The sequence below is a fragment of the Acinonyx jubatus genome, chromosome A1, assembly GCF_027475565.1.
Source record: "Acinonyx jubatus isolate Ajub_Pintada_27869175 chromosome A1, VMU_Ajub_asm_v1.0, whole genome shotgun sequence".
Taxonomy (NCBI): Eukaryota; Metazoa; Chordata; class Mammalia; order Carnivora; family Felidae; genus Acinonyx; species Acinonyx jubatus.
In genome coordinates, this window is record NC_069380.1 from 138344709 (window position 1) to 138355168 (window position 10460).

Below are 10460 nucleotides of genomic sequence, written 5' to 3' on the forward strand. Positions count from 1 at the left end.
CCTGTTCAACAGTATGGAAATGATGTATTATTAGTTAATGTGTGGAGCCATGAGAACTGGCTTTCAGAACCCAATAAATGGTCTTTTGAGTTCTTGACTATGTACCCAACCCTACATACATATCAAGGTCATCTGGTGGAATTTGAAAAAAAAAATGCCCATTCCTGATCTCACCCCAGATGTAAGTAATCTGAATCCAGGTGATAAGACCTTAGAGTCTGTATTTTAAAAATGTTTCCCAGATAATTCTTTTTTTTTTAATTTTTTTTAATGTTTATTTCTGAGACATAGAGCATGAGTTGGCGGGGGGACAGAGAGAGAGGGAGACACAGAATCTGAAGCAGGCTCCAGGCTCTGAGCTGTCAGCACAGAGCCTGATGCGGGGCTTGAACTCACAGACTGTGAGATCATGATCTGAGCTGAAGTTGGACGCTCAACCGACTGAGCCACCCAGGCACCCCTCCCAGATAATTCTTATGAGCCAGCCCAGTACTGTTCTATGGATCAGCATTTAGAAACCATTAAATTATAGAGTTTGGGCTCAGTTGTTCCAATAAAGTTTTTGTTGCCTCTGTGAAGTCCAGGCTACATAATCCGTGTAGGTGTAGTGTCATATATACCTAAACTGTGAATATAGCCTACCTATGTATTCATGTCAAAATTCTGGGGCTCAAAGTAGGCAAAATGTGATTTTTCTCCTTCTAGCATTCTTCTTTAACAAAGCTAATTTTTGTCTAAATGTGTTGTCTTTTATTTTTAACTTGAAGAAAAAATGTTATTGAAGGAATTGAATGAAGGGTTGATAAAGACAGGATAGCATACAAAATAATCTTTTAAGTCTTCAAGATGGAAGGATTTCATCTAGGGAAGTATAGCTCAAACTACCGTTTTAGTATGTTAGTAGGAACGACTCATATCAATGAACATGGAGTGGCATTTAAGTGTGGAGAAACGTGGCATTCTTTATAGGGGAATCTACTCATGCGGTCTGCACCTGAGCATCTTCCATAGATGTCTGCATCATTCTTATGGTTCAGCTTGACCATTTACTTGAAGGTAGTGAACCATGACAGCTGATGGTTCTGATAGATTCCTTAAACTTATCTAATATTCTGTTCCATGGTCAGAAGCAACTGTGTCCAATAACTGTGATGTTGTGAGTAATGGTTCAGAGTGGTGATAGTTATACTAGAGTAGGTGGGATTGGTACTTTAAGAAAAATTCTACTAACATAAAAAATCTAGAATGTTTCTGCAATATGAAGTCATTTTATCATCAAAATAAAATATGAGAAAGATAAAATTTTGGTCCAATACATTGGAGAATAATTCACATTTGGTAGGCTATTCAGAGTAACTTCACATATGATTTTTTTTTTTACGGTCTTTTATATATGGGAATTAATTCCAAGATAACAAACTTAGATCAGAAGATCCTGAACACTGTTAGATAAGAAGTTTGCTTCTGGGGCACCTGGGAAGCTCAGTTGGTTGAGTGTCCAACTTTGGCTCACATCATGATCTCACATTTCGTGAGTTTGGCCCCACTTTGGGCTCACTGCTGTCAGCGCAGAGCCTACTTCGGATCCCCTGTCCCACTCTCTCACTGCCCCTCCCCTGATCTCTCTCTCTCTCTCAAAAAAATAAATGAACATTTAAGAAAAAGAATTTTGCTCCTGAAACAGAAATTGTCAGATGATACTTTAAGCAGGGCTTCTGAAGCTTTAAGGTACATACTAATCAGTTGGGATTTTGTTAAAATTCAGATTCTGACTGAGGAGAGCAGAGGCGGGGCCTCATATTCTGCATTTCTAGCAAGCTCCCAGGTGATCTGATGCTTTATGGGCCATAATGAGGTTCTAAGGTTTTTGGAAAGCTTTTCTCTTTGGGAGCATATTTTATGATTTGACTATCAGATTGGTAATACGTGGTATGAATTGGTGACAATACATTGTTAATCAATTTATCATGTGTACAGACAGGATGGACACAGGAATTATTAAATTTATATTACATTGAGTTAATTTTGTTGTTATCGATGATATGAAAGAGATTAGTGCTATATCATAAATATTCCAGATTTTTTTTCACAGTTTGCCTTTTTTAAAAATTTTATTTACTATGGTTATCCAGATGCACATTTCAAGTTTGGATTGCTTCTGGGTTCTGAGTCATGTTTGGAAGGACTTTCAATCCAAAATTCTAAAAATATTCACCCATAATTCATACACAAATTATGAGCTGAAGCTTAGGATCCTCCCAACAAGAATGAAAGTAGCTCTTGTCTTTTTGTGAGAATAGTCACTGGGGAATACTTAAGCTTTTTTTAATTTTTTTGCATTTTACCTGGTGACATTCTTGACATATGTTTGTTGTTCTATTTAATGTGCATGAGTTGGAGATTGTAAATCTGATAGAAACGAGAAAGGGGCAAAGGAAATTGGAATAATAAAAGCTTATCAAGGATATATATCAGCACTTAATTGTTAAATAGCACTGGTCTGCACAATGCTTTGACCATAAGATATGGTTGAAGAATAAAATAAGTTTATACATGATGTTAAAACAGACATATTAATAGTTGTATTGCCAGTACTGACTGCAGTAGCATGGACTAATATTTGAGAAAATGTTGTGTTATTTTCCTGCATAGCCATGCCCTGGGAACACAGGATTTTTCTCACTGCAAGGATTTCTGTCTTGAAAGGCACTCTATGGGGCTCCTGGGTGGCTCAGTTGGTTAAGTGTCCGACTTAGGCTCAGGTCATGATCTCGCAGTCTGTGAGTTTGAACTCCCATCAGACTCTGTGCTGACAGCTCCGAGCCTGGAGCCTGCTTCGGATTCTGTGTCTCCTCTCTCTGGCTCACATTTTCTCTATCAAAAATAAATAAGCATTAGGAATGTTTTTTTAAAGAAAGAATTTAAAAGAATTAAAAGAATGCTCTCTACCAGAGAGCCATTATAGACTTTTAATGTAGTAATAATACTATTTTACATATTTTAAAAAGATATTTTCAAAGGATGGCTCTCATGGGTTGGTTTAGGTTTTGTAGGGCCTGAAGATTAATCAAATTTTTAGACCTTCATTAAGAAAATAATGCAAAATAGGTACAGATGTGAAAATTCATTTAGAATTAGAGAAGGTAATCAAAATAAGTTATAAATTCAAAAAGCTGACAAATATACAAGTATCATAAAAATCGAAAAAGTAACAAAATATTAATTAAAACACAAATTGCTTGACATTATCTCTCTAGTACTTAATTCCTACTGTTTTGTTTTATTTTGTTTTGGTGGGAGATGCTGTATAATCTTTGATCATGGACTTTACATGATAATGGTTTTGTACTATTTTCTATAGAGGGAGTAGAAAGAGAATTTCATCTTTCTTTTATCATAATTGATCAAAATAGAAAAGTTTTAGTTTCACTACTCATTGGTAATGTCATGTAATAATTAGGGTTCTTCTTGAATTTTGGAAAATTTCTCTTAAGTTTCTTTTACATATGAGCAGTAAGATTTCAGGATATATAATAATATATATCTTCTAACTTGCTTTTTAGAAATTGCTCCAATTTCTACTTATTGCTTCCTGATAAGGAAGCAATTAAATTTGGGGAGCATTGTTTTCAGTCTTCCTAAAGTCTACACTTTTCTTTTGAATTGATTGAAAATGTATTTTGATCCCCTTTTTATTTTCTTCTATTGCTGGCTTATTTAAAAATAAATCTCATTTTAGTGAGCAGGCATTTTATTGCCATACAATTATTTATTATCTTACAGTTTTCTCACTCAGTATCCCATGATCTCTGTTCTGAAAGGCAATATGTTATTTTTTGCCCAAACCACAAATGATTCTGCTAAAGGTTTTTTTAATGCCTCAAATTGAGCTGTCATCTAGTTCACTGATCCAACAAAAGAGTGATAATACATTTTATATAAATAATTTAGGAAGATTCCTCTTGCCAAAACAAAAAGTGCCTTTAAAAAAAAATTTTTTTTTTTAACGTTTATTTTTGAGACAGAGAGAGACAAAGCATGAATGAGGGAGGGTCAGAGAGAGGGAGACACAGAATCTGAAACAGGCTCCAGGCTCTGAGCTGTCAGCACGGAGCCCGACGCGGGGCTCGAACTCACGGACCGCGAGATCATGACCTGAGCCGAAGTCCGCTGCTTAACCGACTGAGCCACCCAGGCGCCCCAAAAAGTGCCTTTAAAAATAAGCCAATATTAAGAGCAAAAATTCACAAAAGAATATTACAGCAAATCCACAAATGGTATTTCACATTTATCTTAGGCTTTATGCATGGAAGCAATACCATGTATTGCAAGCAGTAAACTTTATTTTAATATCAGGTTCTTAATTCACAATATTATGTAGCAATTGAGCAGACTGAGTAAGAGAACAAATGTTCTTTTACAGAAAATATGGCAAAAAGCAATCACCAAACATGTAGATTAAGTTTTCCTCAAGTGGCTAGTATATGAACAATACAGTTTGTTGTTGGAATATGCTGGTATTTTATATTAACTCAGAATACATGGTAGCTTATGTCAGGGGTTGACAGACTTTTTCTGTACAAGGCGAATAGAAAATATTTTAGGCTTTGTGGGGCCACTGGGCTTCTGTTGGAACTATTCAACTGTGCCATTATAGTACAAAAGCAACCATAGGCAACGAGTAAACAGTGGTGTGGCAGTGTACCAATAAAACTGTTTATCACAACAGGAGGGCAGGAGGGGTAGAGTTTGCCGACCCCTGGCCTATATGCTAGATGTGACAGGCATAGGAAGCATTGCTCCAGGATGTCATTGAGAGTTCAAGCATGATTGCTAGGAAATATAGGAACATTTATAAGAGAATGTTACAGGGGCGCCTGGGTGGCTCAGTTGGTGAAGTATCTGACTCTTGATTTTGGCTCAGATCATGGTCTCATGAGATCGAACCCCACATTGGGCTCTGTGCTTGGGATTCTTTCCCTCTCTCTCTGTCCCTTCCCCACTCTGTCTCTCTCTCTCTCTCTCTCTCTCTCAAAATAAATAAATAAACATTTAAAAACTCTATATTACAAAAAACATGAAGAAATCACATATTAAACATGGCAAATAAATAAAACCCATACTTAGATAAAATCTGAAATAATGTCATAAAAAATTTCAAAGCTGGTAGAGACGAGAAAAGACTAAGATCTAATAGAGCAGCCTCTCTCCTCTCAAGGCAAGAGGGAGAATAATTCAGAGGATACGGATGGTAAGTAGGGACTAAAGAGCATTTACTGCAGCTCAGACTCAGACTGGTCTTAATGTCACACCCCCAGGAGAAAGTACCTTGTTCCTTTAGTTACCTAGATTGGAATGAACCACTGAGCTGGACTTAGCTTGTGTGGAGTAGTCCCTACTTGGTCTCACCTGCCCTTTCCACCAGTGATGATCCTGAGATTACCCAAACATAACCCAAATTATGATGACCCAAGACCCGCTGACTTTATTTATCCCCCCCCCACCCAGGTATACTCAGATATATCAGAGAGGTCCTGAGGTGCTTCCTTCTACGTGGTGAGCCCTACTTCCTCACCCTCCTGCCCTCCGTTTTCCCTGGCACACCTTCACAGTGGTGCCTCTCTGGCTGATGGCCCTCGTGCTTTGCAGAGCACAGCTGACCCCCACTGCTTCAGGAGGAAAGATCCATTTTTTTCTCCTTGTAGACATGACATTCAGTTTTAACCAAGCTGTAGTGGCTTTAATGGATACAGATCTATTTTGTCACAAGACAATTTGGAGGTATATAGCCTTGACTCCTTTTCTGCCACCATTCTTAGCCTGTGATTTTTATCCTCATGGTTGAAAATGGCTGCTTTCACCCTCAGATCATGTCCACAGTCCAGGCAGGAACAAGGTAGATGAGGAAGAGTTGGCACTAGCAGATGATTACTTACGTAATTTTGGCCAGGCTTTGTCAAATGCTCATATTTGTTTGCCATTGAGTCTGAGGAATGTAGATAGATAGATAGATAGATAGATATAGATATAGATGGATATAGATATAGATATAGATATAGATATAGATATAGATATAGATATAGATACACACACACACACACACACACACACACGTACACAGTGGTTGGGTTAGCCAAACTGTACTGAATTCACAACCTCTTACCTATTTGATTCCATGAGCAGGACAGACCTTTCCCCTAAGTTACCCAAAGTATAGTAGAGATTAGGCTATAGCTTTGGAAAAATAGCTCTTTATTTCAACTAGTTTATGACTCCAAAGAAGCTACAGAAATAGTAACATAGATCCTGTATTCCCTTTAAATAGCTTCCCCAAATGATAATATCTTACATTAATATAGTATATCATAACCAGGAGATTGATGCTGGTACAATACCATTAACTCAGGTATAGAACCATATTTGAATTTCACCAGTTTTATATGCACTTTTTTTTCTTTTTGGTGTATAGTTCTATGATATTTTATTGCATGTCTAGATTCGAGTAACCATTATCACAACAGGGATACAGGACCGTCCTGTCACCACAAAGAAACTCCTTTGTGTTACCCCTGAAGAGTCACACACCTTCAGCCCCTTAACAACTACTCCCCTGTTCTCCATCACTATAAGTTTTCCAATTTGAGAATGTTATGTAAATGGAATAATAGAATATGTTGCCCTTTGTGATTGCCTTTTTTTCATATAACATAATGTCCTTGAGATCCATCCAAATTTTGATTGTAACAAAAGTTCATTCCTTCTCTGAGTAATATTCCATTAGAAGGATATACCACAGTTTGTTCATCCATCCACTCCATGTAGGACATTTGGCTTGTTTCCAGGTTTTGTCTATTACAAATAACACCACTATAAACATTCACATACAGATTATTTGTGAATATAAATTTTCATTTTTCTAGGATAAATGCCAGGAATGTTTTTGCTGGGTTATATGTTAAATGTATGTTCAACATTATAAGAAACTGTCAAACTGTTTTCCAAAGGGTGTTTACCATTTTACATTCTCATTATTCAGAATGGCCAAAAAGGTGAAACAATTCAACCCACATATTCACCAATTGATGGATAGCCAAAAGATGGTACATCTGTATAATGGACTGCTATTTGGCAATTAAAAGAAATGCAATACTGATACAAGATAATCATAGAATAAATAAAAAATATTATGCTAAATTAAATAAGTCAGACACAAAAAACCACATTTTATGTGATTTTGTTTATATGAAATGTCTAGAATAGGAGAATCTATAGAGAGGGCAAATTGACTGGTGGTTTGTGCAAGGGAATGGGGAGTGACTGCTAATGAGTATGAGGTTTAAATTTAAGGTGAGAAAAATCTACAATTAGATTCTAATTGTGACAGCTGCACAAATCTGTAAATGTGTTAAAACTCTTAGAATTATACACTTAGAATGAATAGATTTTATGGTATTTAAGTTGTGAGTTTAATAATGCCATTAAACTTTACATGAAAATATGAAAAAAAAACACCCTAGAATAGCCCAAAGATCTTTGAGAAACAAGAATAAATTTGGAGAGCTAATACTATATTCAAGGCATTATGAATCTATAGTAATCAAGACAGTGTGATATTGACATACAGATAATAATATCAGTGGAACCAAATAGTAAGTTCAGTAATAGATGCACATTTGTGTTGACACCTGATTTTTGTGACAATGGCACAAAGGCTATTCAGTGAAGAAATAATAACCTTTTGAAAAATAGATGCTGAAATAATTAGATATTCATATATAAAAAAGTGAACTTCAATCCATACCTATACCACATAAAAAGTTAACTCAAAATAGATCATAGGCCTATATGTAAAACTTTTGTAAAACTTTTGAAAGAAAGCATGTGTTATTGAGTTGAGCAAAGATTTCTTAAATATGACACCAAACATGATTCATAAATTAAAATATTGGTAAGTTGGAATTCATCCTTAAAACCTTCTGCTTCTGAAGGACACTGTTAAGAAAATGAAAAAGTGAATCACATATAACAAGAAACATTTTACAAATCATATATCTGATAAATGAACTGTATCTAGAACATATAAAGAACACTAGGTCTTAGAGAACTAACTTTAAAATTTTTTAAATGAGCAAAAACTTTGAACAGACATTTCACCAAAGACCAACAGATGGCAAGTAAGTACATGAAACTATGCTCAACCTCATTAGGGAAAGAGAACTTAAATCCTCAAGGAGATACAACATGTATTATACCTTGTAGAATGGCTAAAATGAAAAAGACTGACCATACCAAGTATTGATGGGGATATGAAGGAACTAGAAGTCTCATACACTACTGGTGGGATTGCATCGTGGAACAACCACTTTAAAAAATGGTTTGGCAGTTTCTGAAAAAATTAAACATATTCCCACCATGTGATCTAATCGTTCCATTCCTAGATATTTACCCAAATGTAGTGAAAACATTTTTGCATACAAGGACTTGAAAACAAACGTTCATAGAAGTTTTATTTATAATAGATGAGAGCTAGAAGCATCCTAAATGGTTATCAGCAGGTGAATGAATAAACAAATTATCCATGCAATGAAACAGTACTCAGCAATTAAAAAGAAATGAACTAGTGAATGGTGGGGCAACATGGATTAATCTCCAATTAGTAATGCTTGGTGAAATAAACCAGACAGAAAAGAGTATATACAATTGCACTTATATAGATTTTAGAAAAATGTAAATTAATCTATTGTGACAGAAAGCAAAATAGAGGTTCCCTGATGGTGTGGAGGGTGTAGCGTAGGCAGTTTGGTTGTGGGAGAGAGATTAAAAAGGGACACGTGGAAGCTTTTTGAGGTGATGAGTATGTTCACTGTCTTAAAGCTGGTTTTATTTATTTGTGGGTGAGATTCAAACTGACCAACAGTGAAGAATAACACCTGATGTTTTCTCACCATCAAAAGTGTGCTGAGGGGCGCCTGGGTGACTCAGTCGGTTGAGTGTCAGACTTCAGCTCAGGTCCTGATCTCATGGTCTGTGAGTTCGAGTCCTGCTCTTCTGACAGCTCAGAGCCTGGAACCTGCTTCAGATTCTATGTCTCCCTCTCTCTCTACCCCTCCCAATTCGTGCTCTGTCTGTGTCTTTCAAAAATAAATAAACATTAAAAATTTTTTTAAAAAGTGTGCCCAACAACAGCAACAACAGAACAGTTGCATTGGGCTTATCCTTGCTCCTCTTTTCTCCAGGGATTTGACAGTCTAAATAATTGATCAGTTTGTATTCCAGTTTATGATTTATAATGGCAATGTAGCTTCTGACTAAGGAAAGGAAGATATTGCTTTATGGCTTACAAAAAAAAGGTCAAAAGATTGATGTGCCATCAACACATACAACAAATGAATTATTGAGTTTCTGGCTAGGAATTCAGATGTGTTTACTTGGATGTGGAATGCCAAGAAGTCATTAATGATGACTAGAAGACAATGATGAAAAGGAAGAGGCCAAAGTTTCACTATTTACTGTTGATTCTACTAAGTGATTCTGGATGAAGCATTTCACCTTTTTGATATTGTGGTCTTTTCATCAATAAAACGCAAATTTAAAGGCTGTCTCTAACTTTCTGAGTAAGAATTTCTTGATGGGGCTGAACTTGAAATATTCAAAGGGCTTAATTCAGGAAAGATGGACTCATATGGCTTGGGAATATACCAAACTATTTATATAGTGGAGGTATCATAGATGATCTTAATTTTCTGTAGTTCTCAAAATTCTGCTATGAATAGGTATTAATATTATAATTAGGAAAAACTAATACCTATAAGATTATACATATAATATAAATATATGTATATTATTATATTTATAATTTATACATATATATATATACATTTAATATATATAAGCCTAAGAAAAATGGGCTCAAACCTCCTTGGTGAACATTGTTATGTATAGAGGGCCTACATTATAGAAAGAGGACAATCTGACTACCTGTCTGTCCTGATGCCCTTCCCTCTTTCCTATGCTCTCCCTTTCCCCACATGCCCAGCTTTATTTTGCTAGGGTGGTTAAGGCTGGGGTTGTCATATTCTTAGCTATGGTAGCTGAATAATGGCTTGAGAAGAAATCCAGCTCCTAATCTCTGGAACTCATGAATGTTGCCTTATATGACAAAAGGTACTTTGCAGATTAAGTTAAGGATTTTGAGAAGGGGAGATTTTCTCAGATTATCCAGTGGGCTCTAAATGTAATCACAAGTGTCATAAAAGGGACATAGAGAGAGATTTGACTACAGAAGAAGGCACCGTGAAGACTAAAGTAAGATGCTACTCTGCTGTGTTTGAAGATGGAGGAAGGACCCATGAATCAAGAAATGCAAAGCATAAGCTCTAGAAGCTGGAGAAGGCAAGGAAGGGCTTCTGCCCTAGACCCTCTGGAGGGAGAGTGCCCTCTGACATGTTGATGTCAGCCCA